Here is a 22,579-nt window from a genome sequence, read left to right as displayed (position 1 = left end):
AAGAAACAAGAAAGGGTTGTTGACTGTCATTTGTATCCCACCTTGCTAACCAAAATGTTGTACAGAAATGACTGTAACAAACGTTACCATTGTTCGATGCTGTCTAAGCTTTTTATTTGACCTGGTGTAAAAAAGCTGCCCACTTTTTAAATGTTCCTAGGGACGTCCACTTATACCTAAATGATGTAGTCAATAAGGTGAGTCCTTTCGAAGAAAACAGGGTTAAGTCTACTGTTGTAACAAACGTTACCGGTAACGTTTGTTACCTGCCCTGTAATGCATTACCAATGGGACCGAAAATAATAAGTTTCCATTTTTTGGCTATGGATAAAAGAGGAATTTCCGTAAACAGCCAGGTAGTTTTCACTGAAGATAAAGCCGATTCATTTTTCGACCAAAAAATTCCAATTTCGACATTTCAATGAGAACGAGTGTGTTACGTGCATGATTTTGGTTTAAATTCCGCCCGCAATTGGTACCTGCTACTTACCTTTTTGGTAATGGTTCATTTGTTGCGTGCAATATTGTGTATTGTAGATAATGTTATGTACTTTTATGATGACCCTGTTATGTGTAATGGTGATTTTAGATATATCTCTTGATTTTAATTGCCAATGTATTTGCATTATTGACTTGTTAGAATTTCCTTGTAAAATCGACGCAATTCAGTCTGATTGACTGCCAAGTTGATTAAATAAAGTTTGATTTGATTTGATTAAAGTTGTGTCGTTATTTTACGTTGAATAGGTACTTTACGTGAGTTTTCATGTTTTAGAGGTAAATGATCTTCTTCACTGAGATAGTACGATGATGAGGCAGTATTCATCATTTTAGGTTGTCAGTTGATGTTGATATATCCGAAGGAAAGCTCATCTGTGTTGGTAAATTCCATAGTGAACAGTTTAAACTTTGTTCCAACACAAGGGAAGAAACTCACCATAAATTTTCGGCCGAATACTCCGACCTTCATCAGATGAATGATTCGATGCACTAATCCGGAAGTCGTCGGATGACGTCAGGTAGCAGCGAATCATAAATGGCGGGAAGGCGAAACCTGCCACCATCACGGTTCAATGAGGGTTGATGTGCCCTAATGTAGATTGCCTCCTTGACGCCCCTCACAAACCAATCCTGTACAGAGTCTAAGATACGAACTTGGTCGTACTGAGTCGTACATCGGGGAAACGGCACGAACCCGATTCTTGGAACATAAACGTCGCAGTTCAACATCTTCAGAAGTGTCTCAGCATATACACGTTGAATCTCCGGGCCACTCCGTGTCTCTGGACCAAGTTCGTATCTTGGACTCTGAACAACATAAAACCGTCTATATACAATAAGAAACAATATATTAAAAATAGTGAACAACATCTCCGACATTAAGTAGCCATCGTTACTAACTACGTGTCTACAGTCTTGTTGTACAGCTTGATGACTGTGTGCAAGAAAGAGTTCTAAAGTCTTTTAGTTTTTGCTGGGGGGATAGAGAAAGTGTTTTTGAGTGTTTTTGTTTCTCAGTGATCGTCCCATGGCAGTTGATCTGGAAGGTGGAACCATGTCGTGTAGGGGATGCTCAACATCCAGCATTTGTGTGAAAAGTTTGACAGCTGCAACCTCGCGTCGCGAATTGTGGGTGGGTAGGTCGGGCACATCGCGCCTGCCAGCTCGGCTGATGATCCGTAGAGATCGCTGTTGGACTCTCTGCATTGCACGTTCCTGTTCCTTGCTACAGCCTACAAGGAGCGAGGACATGACCATATTCAAGGCATGCTTTCTATTTATTGTGCCCTCTTTTTGTTTACTAGTATATCACTTTGTTCCCTGTAATACAACAGTCAACAAAGACCTCAAACCATTATCTGCATATTTCATTAGCGGATAATAAAAGGAAATCAACCAGATATCGGTGCAATATTTGGTGCGGTTTGATACGGTTCAACTGATTCAAAGAAGAAATGGAGAGTATGAATAATGGCACTAAATGTTCTCGACTCACCTATCAAGAAATGTAAGTATTAATGTTGATTCAATTAACTTGAAATCGCGTTCAAATGTCCAGAACAATATTTCAATATTTTCTACACATGACAGGCACATAACAACCGACTCACTCACGGCCCATAACCACAGTGGTCCTAGGGGCTCCACGACATCCAGTAGCGGAGATCTTTGCCCATCTCACTCTGTCCTCTGCCCCTCTGATGAGCTGTTCAGTGCTTAGGCCAGTCCATGTCTCAATGTTGTTCAGTCTTCCTTGGCCTACCTCGTTTCCTCCCTCTTGCTACTGTGCCTTGAAGTATGGTCTTAGCGAGGGAGTTGTGTCGGCATATGTGGCCGAACCACATCAGCTTCCGACGTTTGACCGTGGACAGGAGTGGTCCTTGCTTGCCACCTGCTGCCTCTGCTTGCTGGCGTACCGACCTGTTCGTCCTCCGTTGTAGATAGGAGATGCCACGGATCCTTCACAGACATTTCATCTCAAAGGCTTCTATGCGGCGCTCTGTTCCGGCCGTGGTGGTCCAGATTCCGCAGCCATAGAGGAAGATAGAAACAATGAGTGTTCTGTATAGCTTGATCTTGACTGGGATACTGATGTTCTTGTTCTGCAGGATGGGGCTGAGTTTGGCAAGAGCTTCTTACTTTAATTTCTTGCGTGGAGGAGCATCCCTGTTAAGGATCGAGCCAAGGTCTTCGAGGACTTCACCACCCATGGTCACTGTAGTTCTTGCATCTGGTAGTACGTGGGCTGTTAATCATGCCTTTGCTTTTAGATGTGCTAACTTCCATGCCATATGCAGCGCTACTGTTCTCGACTTGGGTCGATAGCTCTTGATGTTCATCCTCAGATCCGGCCATCAAGTCTATGTCATCAGCAAAGCGCAAGTTAGAAAGTGGTCTTCCCTCAATTGATATGGATGACTTAGACTTCTGGCATGACGTTCTCTAGAAAGAAATTGAAAAGAGCTGGGGAGAGAAGACATCCTTGTCGAACGCCAACTGTTGTTCTAAAGAACTCACCAAGCTGGTTGCGTTGTCGTAGAGTGACTTGATGATGGCCACCAGAGACTCATCTGTGTTGTAGTCTCTCATGACCTTCCAGAGGCCCTCGTGCCACACTCGATCGAACGCCTTTTTGAAGTCTATGAAGTTGTGCCGTATCTCCCTTTGGTGGTCTAGATGTTTTTCTACCAGTAACCTGATGTTGAAGATTTGTTCAGTTGTGCTCCTTTTGGCCCTAAAGCCTGCCTGTTCTTCTGTGAGTATCTCCTCTACTTTGGGTTTGAGTCTGTTGAGGATGACACGTAGCATGACCTTGCTCAGATGGCTGATTAAGCTAATGGTACGGTAGTTCTGACAGGCTAGCAGGTTTTCTTTCTTAGGTAGTGGAATGTTCAGGGATTGAGTCCATTCCTTTGCATAGTAAGCTGCATTCCAAATTGCGCTGGTCCAAAACGTACCAAATGGCCTACCTATGCTGCGATAAGTATACAAACTTTTAACTAGGGACTAACAGCTACAGCCTCGTCTTGGTGCATATAACTCCAGATGACCCACAATTGCCGCCGTATCTGGAATAGGATCTAATGAATTCAATACGTATACGTTCTTGTATTCTGCAGTGACAAACACAACCCAGGCAACAGGTAAGTGAAGCTACTGTCTGTGCAGATCAGGACACTTTTCAACACTGAACCATTCTGACAGTCGTGATTAAATATACTGTGGTGGTTAAATCGATATCGGCATCATATGTTATTATCATTATGTTTGATCATCATTGATACACCAACAACCGTAAGATGCTTTGATGGACGCAAACGATGCTTACGCATTAAGATACAACCAACTGTACATGTATGGCATACAGTTACCAACCGTTTATGAATACCTTAATGTGAAAGCTTAAGCTTAAGCCTATGGATTCACCGCATTGTTAAAAAGTGAATCAAACAAACTCAAGCTTAACTTTGCAGGACAATAGCTATGTACCTTAATGGTATTAATTCGTTTTATTTTTATTCATTTTTGATTGAAGTGACGCATAAGGGGACAATCGTGGGTAAGTGGATTCATTTTCTGGTCAGTCCGGTACATTTCCTTAACTCCACATTTTCTTCGTTATTACCTTATATTTTTGGTAACGTTGCTTTATGAGTTTGTGGATACATTTGTAAGTGAAAAGACTTTGTCTTACATGTATTTTATGTTATATGTACGTGTCACATTCCACAAAAGTGTTATCATAGCAAAAGACACACTATACGCTTTTCTATTTCTGGTTGGTTATTAGAGCAATGTGGAAAACGTACAGCTGAGGATCCTAATTCTCGTACAAAGCGGATCGTTGGTGGCGGTGCTGCATTTGCTGGCAAATGGCCCTGGCAGGTCGAACTGCACCGGGACGGTATGCGATACATCCTGACTCTTTCACTGTTCCTATTCTTCGTTATCTTTAAAATTGAGATGATGGTATGTTAGATGCGGCCTCTACACTTCGTTAGATATACCAACTTGGTGTACTAATAAATATGATCACCAAATGTTGCGACAGATGGCTTGTTAGTCTTCTAACTGTCTGTTTCAATTTCTGTGCACAGGGCAGTTTATATGTGGCGGATCCCTCATTTCAGACAGATGGGTGGTAACAGCAGCCCATTGCCTTTGGAAGCTTGATCCCGGGAGGTAAGTGCTGCGTGTGAACGTGTGTGCTCACTTTAATGTTTGTGTGTTCATATAACAGTTACACGTGCATGTGTTTGTACTTACACAAGTAAATGTGTGGGCACACTTGGGCGTATCTTAGTAATTGAGTTTGTATTTACATGTGTATGTTTACCTTTGCCAGAATGGCTAAGGTTATGTTTTGGGCGTGTTTGTGTGTGTGTTGTGTGTGTGTCTGTGTGTCAACAGCATAACTCGAGAAGCCTTGGATGGCTCCTGATGACATTTGACCTCATTTGCATAATTAATGAGAAAATATGAACATGTTGACGGATCATCATGTTTTTTTTGGTATGTAGGTAGCTTAAGTGAAGACCTACATAATGAGATACCGATTATGCAAATCAGTAGCTAATTTGCATAATTCATGAGGATATTTTAAAAATTCACTACATTTTATGATAGGACTTTAAAACTTATCACATAATGTAGCTGAGAAAGAGAGAAATGTCAATACATATTCATCATGCAAATGATGATCTCATTTTCATAATTAATGAGAAAATATGAACGTGTTGACGGATCGTCACGATTTTTGGCATGCAGATAGCCTAAGTTAAGACTTATATAATGTGACACTTATTATGCATATAACAGCTAATATAATTTGCATATTTGATTAGGAAAAGTTCATAAGTCCACTGCATTCCATTATAGTACTGTATAGTATGTAACTGAGAAAGAGTAAGAGGTGTATTTAAAGACTTTGAAAGAGAATAAGTCAAGAATGGATCAAAGGATCATCATGATTTTTGGTATGCTGATAGCTTAAGTAATGCTTGATACAATTTGATATCAAATAATTGTAACTTGGGATCTAATTTGCATAATCAATGCCGAAATTTTATAAACCAACTCCAAGCATATAATTATAAAGAAAATGAAATGAGTATGGCATTTGTCTACAGACATCCTTCTACATAACAAACCTGGTTTATTTGGCAAAGGTATGTGTTCGTGGAACTCTAGTTATGTATGTGTGTGTGTGTGTGTGTGTGTGTGTGTGTGTGTGTGTGTGTCCGCGTGCATTTGAGTATGCGCCTGTATCTATATGTGAATGTGTATATGTATCTGTGTGTGCGCACGCGTGTGCATCTACTTGTATGTGTACGCGTTTGTGTGTTTCTCATGTATTGTTTGTTTTGCACATAACTAGTGATTCAAAAACTAGAGTTCGGCGACCTCATACTTCCGCGAAATAGATTTTACGTAAATGTTTACACATTTGTAAACATTTTGTGACATGTTCACTAGTGGATGTCACAAGTATAAAGCTCCCATCATTTGCCATTGAGCGGTTTTGTCATTTCTATATGAATTAGGCAAATCGGTTCCTCATTGCATGTTTGTTTGCATCTGTTTACGTTCCACCTGTCAAGAATTACACGTACTACATCTATCAAAGCCCAGTTATGGAAAACAATGAACTAATTATGCAAACTAAGTCCTAGTAAAAATGGTGTTGTGACCCAATATGTAGGTCAACCGTATATAATTTGAGCAGCTGTGGATGGAATTTCGTGATATTTGGTGTTTGAGTAGCGGTTGCAAAGACCAAGGTTTTGTTCGTAAACGGTTTAACTGGCACTTTCCGTCGGGACTGTAGCGGAACAATTGTGTGCATGTGTGCGGTTGCGGACACGATAACTCGAGATGCTGTGGATCAGTTTGGGCCCCCTGGCGGCTTGTATTGAACTACAGTGGGTGATATTGTTGTAATCTTTGGAAGAGAACAAGTGAAGCAGGGGTTAGTGGATTTGCATTATTTTTAGTGTGAACATATATGTCATGATTAAAATATTGAAATGTATTGTTTTTAAATCTGGGCTTCATTTAAGCAAGAATAGGAATATTTATGATAATATCATGATAATTTTTAACCTCAGATGTTGACCTATTCTCTGGGGCATTCTAATCTCCCTGGCTAGCAGCTGTATGGCAGATGCCTGCAGTTAATGACATGTTTGTCCTAGGTTTGTTATGTTGCCTGCCACGATGTTTATTTGTTTGCGGATGCATCATGAAGGGAACAGGTGTCACCATTTTGTTTGGAAGGGGTGTTTTGGTGATGTTACGTGGCATGGAAAAATTAGTGTGGTGGTCTTGTTTGAAGGTCTCGGACCGGAGTCTTTTTCCCGATTTCGTAGCAAATCTGGCACACTCGGCCGAAAGGGCTGTCATGTCCCAAAGGGACAGGGGCCGAATTTTTTATTACTCTGATGGATGTGGTCTCATGCAGCTTCGTGATTCACTGATTTAATGGTTTCTTTTGCTACACTATCCTGGGTAAATAATGACAAAAAAGTAACTTTTTGAAAAAAAAAGGTTAAGCATTTTCTAAACACGGCTGCACGAATTTTCCAAGGGACACCACCTAGAAACCAATATAGCTCATTACTTCATGTATCTGAAAATAAAAATGAACAAATTCCATGTGATAACGTTTCCGCAATCTACGATGACCCCAACCCGCCCAAGGCGCACATAGAACGCAAGATCCGGGTCATCAGGTGAAAAGGTCACATTAATTGCCGATGGCATGAAATAGTACCACAAAGTCTTCGCTGCCCGATCAACATTACGCCACCAGTAATGCATGTAACAACTAACAGGCTTTTCAGAAAAAAAAAAAAAAAGATTCATACATAGCTATAACGATTTTATGGAAATCGGGACCAAAACATGGGAAACGAAACCGCACTTCTTGCCTATTACCACACCCTTACGCCATCAACGGTCAGATGTAAACTCGGACGTCCATGGGCAAGAGTAAACAGATCGTCATAATGCTTATCCAGCTAGTTATAATAGATGCTAATTATGCAAATAGGAGCCAATCTGCATAATTGATGAGAAGGAGCAATAATGCCATAGTGATTAATGGCGGGAATTCGAAACTTGTAATATTTGTAAGTTCATTATAAGGTGAACAAAATCAAACAAAATTATGCAAATCAGGGCATAATTTGCATAGCCGAGTAAATAGTAGTAGGCTTTATTACCTTCACCTACGTCGTACTAATTTGCATAATTAATGAGAAAATGCTTTAATCCCATTGTGGCAAATGACAGGAATTTCCTACTTTTAGTGATAGGTGAACATCATTAATTATGCAAATGATGACCTCGTTTGCATACATTAGCAAAAATGAGATTAAAGCCTTCTTTCTTAACATAAATTATGTACATCTGTTATTTGGGTGACAGAGATGATCAACTGAATAATGCATGCAAATGAGGACCTTATTTGCATAATTGATGACAAACACAATTAATACACCAGTTGTAAAGGTTCAAATCACTTAGCGAAGGTATGGGGTCGTGGAACTCTAGTTTTCAAAATATTCATAGCATTGTGTACATCTTTGCCTAAAAGACAAAATATTCACGAATTAAGTGGTCTCGCAGTCTTGCCAAGACAGTATTTTCCCCTGTGTAATTTTCCCTGTGTAATTTTCCCTATGTAATTTTCCCTGTGTAATTTTCCCTGTGTAATTTTCGCTGTTGTTATGCGGATGCCCGGATGCTCCGTGCGAGAGTAATGATGTTTAGCATACAAGGCCACACATTCACAAACAAATCACAGGCAATGAAACTTTTTCTCACCCCCAAATCCTCTGTGACATATCAATTCATTTCTTAACTTGAAAGTTCATGATTATCTGTGTTGGTAGAAGTCATTCTTAAACTAGTTTGACTGTAATATCCAACACAACAAATTTTCGACAGAACAGCACAAGTCCTTGTCAAGGAAAGAACAATTTATTGATGCCTTGACGCCACGTTATACAGATAGAAAACGTGACTCAGTGAGCAGTGGATCATTAGTTGCAGGAAGTCTATGACGCCCACCGTCTCTGATCAGGGTTGGTTGTAAAGCTCTGATGTAGATAGCTTCTTTAATCCCTCTAGCAAAAAAGTCTGGTTCTATGTCCAAGATTTTAACTTTGTCCAGAGAGACCGAATGACCCTTTGACTATATGACTATATGTTGGGACACTTCTGAGATGGTGGACGCCATCTTCACCACAGACATCCTGAAAAAACTCCTATTTACATTTTTGTCACCCTAGCTGTTGTTCCATTTTTTTCTGAAAATATTAATTTGGTGTGACCTTATGTTAAGTTTCAGTTATTTTATAAATGACATAACAAATGTATGTAGAATATTTGATTGATTGAGGGTATCTTATAGGGTAGTCCCTTCAGTCTAGATGACTGATTTCCAAGGGAGCCTTGACACATGTTCGCACATGTTTACATGGCGGGGTTATATCGCCCCTTACGGGTGACATACCCTTTCGCTGGTAAATCACCGTGTGGCTGATACGGTATGGAGGTTCGCCAGGCCTCCACCCGGGTGAAGTGAATCACCAACTCCAGACAGAAGGGTTTGTTCCATCTCACACCGCACCATCGCACGTGTGGGGGTTCTTTAACGTGCATGGGGTGTGACTCTCCCCATACACGGGACCTCCATTTAACGTCCTATCCGAGGGACGGCCCTAGCCGAAGCTAGGTACTAATTTTCACCTGAGTATAGTGAGGAAATCCGTGTAAAGTGCCTTCCCAAGGGCACAAGATCGGTGACACGCAGTCGGATTCGAACCCGCCACCTCTCGGTCACGAGGCACAAATCCTGCCGCTGCGCCAGACGATCTTACAGTACGAAATACACCTTGGTAGGGTAGAATATTGTTAACTAGAGTTTGGTAACCTCATATCTCCATGAAATATTTGGAGCGTTTGTAGGTTTCATGTAAGTGACATTCACATTTACATGATTTATGCATGGCGATGTTCATCATAGACTAGTGAACTAACAAACACATGTCACAAGCATGGGGTTGCATCTCAAAGGAGGAGAATGTGATAACTATTGAGACCTACCGACCGCTGCCGTGAAACGATCCATGGGAAGCTGATCAATGACAGTGGCATCTTTTAGCGGTAGCTATGGTGTCCGCCCAGGAAACGCTTGGCTTTGGTCTCCTTGTCAGATTTCTGGTTCAAAAGGAGTGGGGTTTTGCCATATTGGCCAATTTTCTGCGTCAGTGACCTTTTGATATGAACGTCAACTTTCAGATTTTGAGGCGATGGATGGTTTAATACTGGCAAGATGTGTGTGTGTGTGTGTGTGTGTGTGTGTGTACGTACTATGTATGTGTATGTATGTATGTGTGAGTGTGTGTGTGTTGTGTGCTGTGTGTGTGTGTATCTGCGTGTTTATGTGTTTATCTTCCCTTTGGAAACTATAGTTCCACGACCCCATACGTTCGCCAAATAATTTTAACCAGTAAAACAAATATATGATTTGTCGCCATTGATTATGCAAACAAGGTCTTCATTTGCATAAATTATAGTAGTTTATATCATTATATCTCTACACCCTAATAGCAGACGTACGAAATCTATCTTCAGAAAGAAGGCTGTAATAGCATTTTCTAATAATTTATTTGCATAATTGATGTCAAATGATGTTCGCCCATTCATAAGTCCAAATGACACAAGTAAACAATTCTCGTCATTTACCTCTATGGGATCATAGTATTTTCTTATTGATAATTCAAATCAGGTCTTCATTTATCTATCAACGTTCTTCTCTTTATATGTTAAAAATGTTGGATGGAATAGAGTGAGTTAATAAAATTTGCTCATTAATTATGCTAATATCCAGCTACATGAAGCACCTATTTGCATACCAAAAAATCATGACGATCCGTTTAAGGTATTCACCTTCAAAGTCTGACACTAAATCAGCGCCCCTGCAATTCCAAAAAAAATCATGATGATCCCTTTATCCCTTCTTGACTTAATCTCTTTTAAAGTCTGAAACTAAGCCGGCTCCTGCAGTTCCAAAAAAGCCGCTAGGGGACCCAAATATACTCTTCTTACTCTTTGTCCGCTTTCCCTCTTTCTCATCAGTTACATATGTAACAACTTTGAAAGTCCTATCATGGAATGCAGTGGATTCATAAACTTTCCTCATTAATCATACAAATTAGCATTTTATTTGCAAAATTAGTATCGGGAATTGGCGCCTGCTGGGAATCGGCCCCCATCGGGAATCGGCCCCCAACAAACCCATGAAGTATTTTTGACTTAGCACACTACAGATACTCGCAACATACTGGTTGAATGACCCCTGTCCAAATTTATGGTAAGGTAATGCATTTATTAACTAGAGTTCGGTGACCTCATGCCTCCATAATATAAATTTATTTAAGAGCTTCTGTAGGTTGTATGCAAATAACTTACATATTTACATAATCTACGCATTGTGATGTTGATCATTGACAAACTTACACATGTCACAAGTATAGCATTCCCATCCTTTATCATTAATCTGCATAGATTGAGCAAATCAGTTCCACATGTGCAAAGTGAATATTTGATGTCTAACGTTTAGGTTCTACCTATCATAAAGTACACGTGCTGCATTTATTGAAGTCCGGTTATTTAAAACAATGGTATTATAATATTTCCTCATTAATTATTCAAATTAAATCATCATTTGCATAACAATTATATCATTATAAAAATCTTTGCCTAAACTACTAGACAAGTATGCACGAAATTATGGAAATCGGTTGTTCCATTCTTAAATTATCCTCTTTGGAATGTCTTGACAAAAACGCCCCTGCAGTTCCAAAATTAAACATTAGGGTGCTCAACTGCCTCTGTGGTGAATGTTGACACTTTTCATGTCAATGTGTTTTCCCAGTGTCCCGCAAGACTTTACTCCTGACCCGTATTATATAAATGATATTGATACGGAGAATACCCGCCCGGGGTGGTATGAACGGGTTCTAAATCCACAGCGGTACAAGGTACTGGTCGGAGCCGTCATGAGAGGGGGTGGGGTCCAGCGTGACGTTGAGACAGTCATCGAATACCCAGGATTTGACTTGTCCACCTGTAACAACGATATAGGTAAGATATAATCTCCAACCAGATCCACGGTGCGTAATGTATAGTATCAAACTTACCGTAGGTGCCCGTTTGACTCCCTTATTATTAGCCGGCTATACTCCCTGGCCAGCTTTGATACTATCTTATGGCACCGTAGGATCTGCTTGGATGGAGATTAGGTAAGCTATTCGGAAAGAGAAAAGGAGAACGAGAGAGATGGCAGATATTGCCTTAGTTCATTGAGATTTTCTGTGGCACAATTAGATAAATGATGTAGCTACTTTAGAATGGACATTCAGTTTGCGCAGCTTAACACTGACAAACATGTACGTTCTCAAGTGACGTCTTCTATGCTCATCCTCTCAGACATACCTACATCACTTCTAGATCTTTCTTCCCAAGGCCTATCGAACTTGTCACAGCCAAACTACCTAACTGGCCTATTTGATTAGGTCTCTAGTGACTAGTATGCATCGAATCTTGCAGAAGTCGACACATTTCAACTATCTAGCTCACTATCTTACACTTGCTGATATTACAGCTCTCCTGTGCCTTACCGAAGGGGTTTATCCATTCAACGACAACGTCCGTCCAATCTGTCTGCCAAAGACTGACCCTGAGGAACCCACTCCAGTATGGGCAAGCGGATGGGGCAAAATATTTTGTAAGCAATTGTCATGTGTGAATCTTCTGCTGGATATGACGGATGGATCAAATGATCTATGAGGGTTTTAACTTTAACGTTTGCCCAATCGAAAAAAAAAATATGCAAAATGTACTTAAACAGCCGGGGCTTTCTCAATATTAGCTGGTTCGAGTATGATCAACGGCCATTTTGTAAAGTAAAACAATCGTAAGACACATCCTAATGCTAGTGTCACAAATATAGTGAAAGATATAAACAGAAAAAGGAGACAAAGGTACACTAAGGTTGAAACTGCTATACCCATCCTTTAGTACTATTATTATTGTAGATTATTACTCTGTGACACTGGAGGGTAACCTCCAGTAACAGAGTATTGTAATCACTTTGTGCGTTGAGTGTTCGCACCTGTATCTCTATGTTCCGTATGCCGCAATCGCATGCGGATTGGCATGTCGCCTGCACTCGGTTAGGAAATGATGCACGTTATTTTTTTTTCGCCGAAGCTGTTTTTATTATTTTCACTCCGCGTACCGTAGGTACGCTTCGAGTGAAAATATTGTTATATTGCAATCCATACTACAGTATGGGATTGCAATATATTGTTTTTATATTGCAATCCATACTACAGTATGGGATTGCAATATATTGCTTTTTATATTGCAATCCATACATAGTATAGAGGCCTTAGAATTTATGATATTTAGGGTTTTTGGTCATTTTTAGACAAAATATGTATATTTTGGGCCCCTGTGCCCTGGTATTACAAGCTAATGACCTGAAATTTGGTACAAAGGTGCATTGGACATATGAGCACAGAAAACCATCAACACTTTCTTCATAGATTACTTCAAAGATTAGTTATTTTAGGGTTTTTGGCCATTTTTGACTAAAAATGTATGTTTTTGGCTCCTATGCCCTTGTATTAAAACCAAATGACCTGAAATTTGGTACATATATAGGTGCGTCTGACATATGACCACAGAACCCCATTAACGCTTTATACATTGATTACTCCAAAAATGAGTTATTTTAGGGTTTTGGGCCATTTTTGACTAAAAATGTATATTTTTTGCTCCTATGCCCTTGTATAGAAACCAAATGACCTGAAATTTGGTACAGAGGTGCATTAAACAAATGCTCACAGGACCCCATTGACACTTTCTTCATAGATGACTTCAAAAATTAGTTATTTGGAGGTTTTCAGTCATTTTTGACTAAAAATGTATATTTTTGGCTTCTATGCCCTTGTATGTAAATCAAATGACCTGAAATTTGGTAGAAAGGTAAATTGGACATATGACAACAGGATCCCATTGACATTTTTTTCATAGAGCACTAAATCTTATAAAATGATTTATTTTGGGATTTTTAGCCATTTTTAACTAAAAAATGTATATTTATATTGCAATCCATACATAGTATGGGATTGCAATATATTGTTTTTTCTCGGTTTCTTCTTCTTCTTCTCCTCCTCCTGTCAAATCTTCAAATGGATTCAACTTTTTCTTTTCGGGGCCAAATGAGCTGAAATTTGGCAGGGTGGTAGGAATAGCAAATACCCCCAGACATTTTTCCACTTTTTTGATAGAGGCCTTAGAAATCATGATATTTAGGGTTTGTGGTCATTTTTGGACCAAATATATATAATTTGGGTCCCTGTGCCCTGGTATTACAACCTAATGACCTGAAGTTTGGCACAGAGGTGCATTGGACATATGAGCACAGTACCTAATCAACAGTTTCTTCATAGGCCACTTACAAAATTAGTTATTTTGGGGGTTTTGGCCATTTTTGACAAAAAATGTCTATTTTTGCCTCCTATGCCCTTGTCTGGAAACCAAATGACCTGCAATTTGGTCTATAGGTGCATTGGACATATGAGCACAGAGCTCCATCAATACTTTCGTCATAGATCACCTAAAAAATTTGTTATTTTGGGGTTTTCGCCATTTTTGACTAAAAATGTATATTTTTGGCTCCTATGCCCTTGTATGGAAACCTCATGACCTGAAATTCGGCATGGAGGTGTGTCTGGCAAGTGCCCACAGTACTTCAGTTTCACTTTGGGCATACATTATTTTAAATTGTTGAATTTTGGGATTTTGTGCCATTTTTAGACTAAAAATGTTAAGTTTTGGCTCCTGTGCCTATGTATGAGAACCAAATGATCTGAAATTTGGTATGAAGGTGTGTATGGTATGTGGCCACAGGGCTATTCACACCTTGGTATTGCAAGGGGGCATAGGTATGAAGATGGATTGCAATATGCTGTATTTGCTCCCAAGCAAATGTCGGCCTTTCTGGTTTTGGCTGCTATGCCATTGTATTGAAACCAAATGACCTAAAATTCGGCATAAAGGTGTGTAGGATAAGTGCCCACAGTACTTCATTTTCCCTTTGAGCAAACATTACTTCAAATTGTTGAATTTTGGGATTTTTTCAAGGATGAAGATGGATTGCAATATGCTGTATTTGCTCCTAAGCAAATGTCGGCCTTTCTAGTTTTCATATTGTTTCTTCTTTCTTTCTTTCTTTCTCCTGTCAAGACCTTTAAAGTGTTTCCTCTCCGTCGTTCTTGGACCGAATGACCTGAAATTTGGCACAAATGTACCTTGGGTCATACCCTCAGACACTTTTTTCTGTTTTTCGATAGATACTTTTAAAATGATTTTATGGATGTTTTTAGATGGTGTTTTGACCGAACTGTATAATTGTGCCTCCCGTGCCCAGGTATTAAACCCAAGGGACCCGAAATTTGGTATGATAGTGCATGAGATATTTCCTAAAAGAACCCTGTTATCATTTTTGGCACAAAATCACTTAAAAATGATTTATAAGCCAATTTGGCGGGGTTTTTCGTCTGCGTTTTTTCGTCTTCACCGCCTCTGAGCGTCTCACCATATATGGTAAATGACGTAATCACCTTCCCTGTGTGTAGGGCCAGGTGGCGGCCGTGCACGTGGTCACCCCTGCTTGCTCCAATCAATATTCATGAACACGCGTCGCAAACGTTATCCGGCGAATGTGGGTGTTGTTGGAATATCTGCTGTTATCAAATTCATGAACGACGAATAATGACACGGTGTGAGGGCATTGTTCTCAGTGCTATTGTCACCAATTCAAATCAAATTTATTGCCACAAATCTCGACGCAAGCACAAGATACGTAGGCACATTCTAGACAGGATGCCACCCTCAGTCAAGTGTAGCCTCTACCAGGCTCCGTGGATCGGTGGTGTAAATGTAGAAAGTGGACAAATAGAGTCAATAGTATGCTAGGAGAGTCGGATTCCCCACAGAACAGGTCATCAACAACAGAGAGAAACAATATCGCAATCCCAATGCGAAAACCACAACGCCTAAAGCTCAGAGCTGTTTGGCATGGTCGATTTGGCGGTGCTTGAGCCCCACTGTTACACTGTCCACAATTAAAAGCCGCTCCGCGTCAAACAAATAGAAGAAATTGGTCACGAAAATTGGTCAAGAAAAGACAGAAAACACGCCAGATACGTTAACGTCACATGGCCGCGGACTATAGTTTGCGACTTGCAATTTGCCAGGCCGGCCAACACTTATAGGCCAATTAACTCCAACCAAGAAGGTTATATACTAGGCTTTTATTCCTTGAAGTTGGAAAAAGTCTTCTATTCAACCAGGCGGAAGTCTGGTAGTGACTAATCAACCGCCACGCGGGTCGCCTTGCTGCCACATGTACACATGATCACATAAAAAAAATAATGACATATGTATTAGCGTTGAATTATTATTTTTGAGAAGGTTCCGTTTATCACGGAACTGCTGTTGTTTCAGAAATCTCACTGACTTTTGCTTGCAAACACGTAAATTCCTTACTTGCAACTACAGTATTCTCAGCGGTGCTCAACGCGTTCCTACGTTTCACCATTTGTGGTAAACAAAGCCGACAAAAGGGTCCTTGAACACGCAGAGCAGTTACCACAAATACAAATCTGCATAGGCGACAATGTAAAAGTTAGCAAGTTCAGGGTGTCATAATCTCATCCGTGAACATTCCAGGTCATAAGAACTCACCCCAAACAGCAGCCCGCTATCTCAAGTGTCCAAAAGTCTAATATTTAAACTTTCTGGCCAGTGGAAGATCCCGTAGTCTTCGTGTTTGCCGCCATCTTGGCATCACGTGACCTCAAGTTAGGGACTGACCACTTCAAATTAGGGGTCAGGTCAGGCTAAAAAAATCAACCAAAACCTTGTTTTTTTGCCTAATCTGACCGTCTGCACCCTACACTGTCTCACCATATGAAATGTTTCTAACATTTTCCTGCTAAAAGTCGAAAATAGGCTAAAAATGGACTCGTTTTGGGCCTTCTGCGCCTGCGTCAATTAGGGTCATTGCCCCGCAGCTGACAGGTGCGGTGGGTTCGCGGTCTGCTAATTGAATTGTCTCGGTAGCCAATCACCAAAGACTTCGTACTACTTAGTGGATCACGTGCGCAGTGCCGCGCATAATAAGGTTCTCGAGATCTGTTAGTTTATGTGAAAAATAAATAGAACTTTAAGGTTATAACAGACGTATAATTACTTCAATTGCTGAGTCCTTTTTAGACAAAAAGCATACAAAACTTTTAGATATATGAAACTTCGTGCAAACATACAGTGGCTAATAATCTTTGTTCATCAATATAATGTATTAGCTGATTAACTCTAGGTATAAAAACGGAATGTGATCCTTTTTGTCTGAATACAATGTGCATAACTTTATATTTTTTGTACTGATAATGTCATTGCAGTGCAGCCATGATATCCAATTGGATTTAAAAAAAATGCACTTTGCTAAAACGGCCAATAAGCATATCTTAGTAAAGAGTGAAAAGTGTAGTGATGTTTGTTTGGAGAGGTCTGCTTGTATGAAGATTAGTTATGCTTGTGACAACCTTGAATAAGTGCAGTAATTGCCCTTGCCTTGTGTAAATAAGCAGGAAAACTTTAATCATAACCACGCTTTTGTCTACTGTGGGTACGTAATACTAACGTTTAGGCCAAAATTAGGGTCGCATAACGTGTTAACGCATCTGTAGAAAAAATACAACACAATTTCCGTTTGTGATATAAAACCTTTTTTTCTTGAAGTAAAACGGTGCCTTCTTTGTTCATGTGTGAAACACTAGCATGTTGTGTGCGTGTTGTTATCAAGAAATAAAAGTTTGATTACCGTATACATAATAAAAATAGTATAGTAGCAACGTAGTTCCAGGTCATTCTCACATGGGATTTTTTTTTTCAAATTCAATTTTGGAACAGTCCATGTTTGCATAAAGGAGGAGAGCGGAGTGAAAATAGCTGAATTTGCTCCTAAGCAAATAATACCGGCCTTTCTAGTTTTGGATGTAATAATTTCAGTTTTCACCCCTACGTCTTCGGTATATTGTTCCAGGTCTTCGTTATGATCGTGCTTGTGGTCATTGGATATCGTCAAGCAGATGTTGTCCTCGTTTGAAATTGACAACAGCTGTGCTACGTCGTACCCGGGACAAGTAGGCATTTGATTGACAGGGGTCTTTAAAGGAACATAAAAGCCGGTTCTCAATGTTCCAGGAAGATAACTATATTCCAGAACAGCTGTTGGAGATGAACTCTGCGATAAGGTTTTGTCAACAACTCGGGAATAAGTAGATACTACCGTAAATACACAATTTTAACCCACTGAACCCACTCCCAGGTGTCTACACCCTATGCAGACGCAGACTTAGCGATAAGGGGCCAGAATATGTACAAGGACAGAGGCGGTTATTTAGGTACAAGGTTCATGTCCCTATTCAGAGCTTAACATACAAGTCAAGCAGGGTGGTGGCATTGTGACGATCTCCAAGCAGACGTTGGGAAAAATCGTAACTATTTGTAGCAGGGACGATTTGCACTAGCACGTACCATATCAAGAGCTCGTTTCTACACATGAATTCTGGACAAGTGTTAATTTTCTGGACAAGTGTTAATTTTCGCAATTGTTGTCGTTCGTTCGTTCGCTGATCATGCGTACAGGACTGTGGAAGTGAGTTTAAATTTGGTGATAGGTTTGTTAGCTTTTAAGTAAGTTTTTTGTACAAGGCGATGATGTGTTCTGTATGCGATATAAACACCGAGTCATACACCACAGAAAACATCACAACCAACACAAAACATATAGTAGTTAGGTCACAGAGTATGTTACCTACGGTCACTTGTTCTATTTTATATTAATTTCTTTGTAACATTAAATCTTGTTTTGTCTCCTGATATAGGTCGGGATGGTCCCCCGGCGGACATTCTTCAGGACATAAATCTACCAATCATGAACAATGCTTTGTGTGGGCGTCGGCTTGACATGCCACAACCAGCAGTGAATGGCTGGAGTAAAGTTGTAACCGACAATATGATCTGTACCGACAGTGAAAACTTTGAGTCTACTTGGAAGGTAAGCTCGGTTGTAGTTTGTTACAGTACAACTTGACGTAGCTTTATTGATTTCCTGATTACTAGCTATAGTGCTTGTATTCAATGATTCAGATGACCACCACATTGTTCTATGTTATATCTTTAGATGTCATACTGAATGAATAAAAGAGCATAAAGAGCATGGATTTCTGTAACATACATTGTTAAGGTATGGCGTTGATATCACAAAATGAAATGATATTGGTTGACAGTATTTTTTCGCAATGACGAAGACGGCAAAATAGCAGAATCGCAAAACCTTATAAACAGACTCTATTATTTTGTTTCGTACAGAAACACACCATAACTAACAGACGGCTGATAGCTAACAGACTGACAAAACTAGCAGTAGCTGTACTTTCCTTAAAGAATTTTAGAGCTTCAAGCTCTTTAATCTATTTGAATCTGTTAAACTAGGGTGACAGTGGTGGGCCACTACAGTGGGAAAACGGATGCTGGGTTTTGACTGGAGTGGTAAGCTGGGGGATATGCGCAGATGGACCTACTGCGTACACGCGTGTAACGAAGTTCACTGAATGGATCAGAGATGAAACCGGCATTGAACCCATGTGCTGAAGATATGTCAAAGGTCATCACGATATGAAGTATATATTTTTGACCTTGGCAAATTATGAAACATTAAGCTATGGCCTGCGTTTGTCTACATGCACTGAATCAAAATTATGCTTAGGATAGGTACGACATATGCTCATTGCGTATTCCATACATACATACAAGCCGATCATTTCCTATTTGTTAATAATGAAGCAAAAATATCCTTTAACCGCTATATACATATTCAAGACGACAGAAGTCCATTAAAACGTGGTTTCTATAGTTCTCATATACATGTAGGTGTATTTTACTTTTAATATGGTGTCGTTTAGCAAGTGTCGGATATCAGTTTGTTACTTCATAGAGATACAGATTACATCGATTCCTAATAAGAATTAATCAATATTGATAATTAATTAACCTTTGATTTAGATGTCCTCTACAAGTACTTAAGTGATGCATGTATTTAGATTCTAATACACATGTATACACGATTGTATTTACTCATTGTCTGAAGATTATGGGGAAACGATGTGTGAGTAATTTATTCATTTAACAGCATCAGCAGCTAAGGAAAGGACCGAGTTTTCCAGTGACACACATCTCATTAAGAATTAGGATTGGTACACATTCGATTCCAATACAATGGGTTATAAGGAATACTTCCTATTTCCGACACTGTGATTTGGGAAAATCGATCAGAGATTTTTGAAAGTACCGAAAAAGTTAGCTGTCTAAGACAGACGATTAATATTACCATCACTGGCGCAAGAATGAATGTGATGGCCCCCGATGGTTATTTTTCTGTTTCAAGATATATGACAGAGATAGACAAATATAAACAAGAAAAATGAAATTTATGGCCAGATGAAAAATCTGCCTGGTCTTCCCACATGGAAAACGTAATTTGAATAGATGTTACGCAATTACAAGAAATATTTGAAATATATACCACTGACAATGAATTAACCGCTTCTAAGGTATGATGTATTGCGCTTTAAACATAGTGATGTCACTTATAAACCTTAAATGATATAAGATATATACGTTAGACTACTTATTCATAATAAAGACAGAAGAAAGACTTACACCTTATCACGAAAAACGCATAAAATGGACGTGTCCATCTTATACGTAAAAGTTTTACTTAGATATACATTAAACTATAAAATGGAACTATTGTTATGTATAGCACCAGAAATTACTTCTGATGTTGGTGATGGTCTGTTTAAACGATTATATTCGTGCGCCGCAGCTTGCTGCTCTTTGGGAACTTGCTTCTATCCTCAATAAAAATGTAGAAATATCGTATGTCAATCTTGTGTACTAATTGATAAAAGTATCTAACCCACATGCAAGCCCGTTTCATCCTGATTATTATTTATTGACACTGGGCAGTGGGGATGGAGAACAGAGTAACGTACTGTTCTGACACGTTGCAAGGTTGGATTAGAAACAATACTGGCCCTCCCCCTCCTGGTATTGATGGTACAGACCTCTTACATGTAAATAAAAAGGTTGTCCAACCACTTTGTGCAGGATTGGGACGTGTTCTTGTTTACATCGATTGGGCCAACTGTCTTCCATTGTCTTCCATCGCCAACTATTGAAGCATTGGCATTACAGCTCTCTCTGACGGTACAGCAACTTTTTGTCCTGGTAGCTATATGATAATGACCGCACTGTAGCAAGTATGTAGGGCATGATTTGGCCGTTTAGTGATTCAGCCGTCTGTCAGAAACTAGAGTCTGTGATATATAGGAGTTTAGGAAGTTGACCTGTTAAATTTAAAAGTAAGTAGAAAGTGTTGTTTTATGGGGTGTTCGTCCTGTACTGTGGTTTCTTTTATTTTTAGTCTCCGAAACTAGTAAATGCCTTTGGAAGAAAAACACAAACACAAATTGTTCACGTATAGTTACGCCAGATATGTTTACGTCGTCTTCCTAAATGTAATCTGGCCGCCATCTTGATTGATGACGTCATGTCCGGATATCAGACGATTGCTAACCTAATGTCTTAGTTTGCATCACGATTATTGTCACACACACGGCCAGATTATTGAACTTCGCACGTGAATGTACGGCAATAGACAGTTTCGGTGAACCTTGAACCTTCTTTGATAGGCTTACTCCAATGGCCAATTATCCACTGGTTTATTTTGCATGTTGTCCAATTATGCGACACAAGTGTGCAGACTATGGCAATCATATGGAGCACCATATATAGCTTTCTATCAGCACATCTTTCTTACGGCACGGATGAGGGACCATGCCCCACTTAACGTTAATTCAATTCATGTTTTATTGTTTCACCTCAAAGATAGCCTCGGACAATGACGCCCCTTCCTGTCTGTATACTGAAACCGCTCATCACCCGTTTCGTCATCCAAAGCTGGAGAATCGTTTTCATGGTGTACGGATTTAACGTCCTCAGACGTGCTGTTCAGACGGGAAATACAAGCACGTATCGTGGGCCCTCCGTTTACTTTCATAGTGACGTAATCAATGAGTTTTGGCTGTACATCAGTGAGTCCACTTCGGAATGGACATGTGGTTTGTCAAAGCCAACGTGTCAAAAGTTCTGGAACTTTTGTTGTCGTTAATAAGTCTGGTGGTCTCTCAAATGATGACTGAAAATGTTCGCGCCGACATACCAGTTGGGGAGAGGTTGTTTGTACACCTTGTTGTTCACAACTGTCTGTCGTTCACTGTTGGTTGGGTTGCCATGGAAACGATGGTACAACTCGCCGTGACGCTGGAGAAACTTCGGGATGTGAGGTCTGATGAACTTTGGACCATGATGCTCTTCGGCACCATCAGCCATACCGTGATATGGACTTATATCGAAAACATAAGGTAAGGAGTTGCTTTTGTTCCGTGTTGTGTTTTCGATATTTGGATAGGGAAATTGATTAAACCTGCTTATGCTTACCTTACAACAATCTTATTTCGGCGTCTACCCCCCTCTCTATATACAAACGATGAGAGAGAGAGAGAGAAGGGAGAGAGCTGTTTTCACAATAGGAGCAACAAGAAAACTGATTGTAATTTCTGGTCATAATAAACATTCATTTCACTGTTGTTTTTTTCGTCAGATGCCGTGAGCTGTGTCGATTCGTCGTCACAACACACGTCCCCGTCGTCATGTTCATCGTCCGGACATTGCCAAGTATTACTGAAGGTGTCATTTTCAACACGGCACGTGTTCTACTGTTGGTGACGAGTGTCCTCTTAGTCGTGCGCCTCGTCAAGGCCATCATACACATTAAGGACTTATCGGCTCTCCCTCACCCGAAAGG

The sequence above is a fragment of the Branchiostoma floridae genome, chromosome 4 (genome assembly GCF_000003815.2).
Source record: "Branchiostoma floridae strain S238N-H82 chromosome 4, Bfl_VNyyK, whole genome shotgun sequence".
In the NCBI taxonomy this organism is placed as follows: Eukaryota; Metazoa; Chordata; class Leptocardii; order Amphioxiformes; family Branchiostomatidae; genus Branchiostoma; species Branchiostoma floridae.
The sequence above is the reverse complement of the archived record's forward strand: the minus strand, read 5'-3'. Positions refer to the sequence as shown.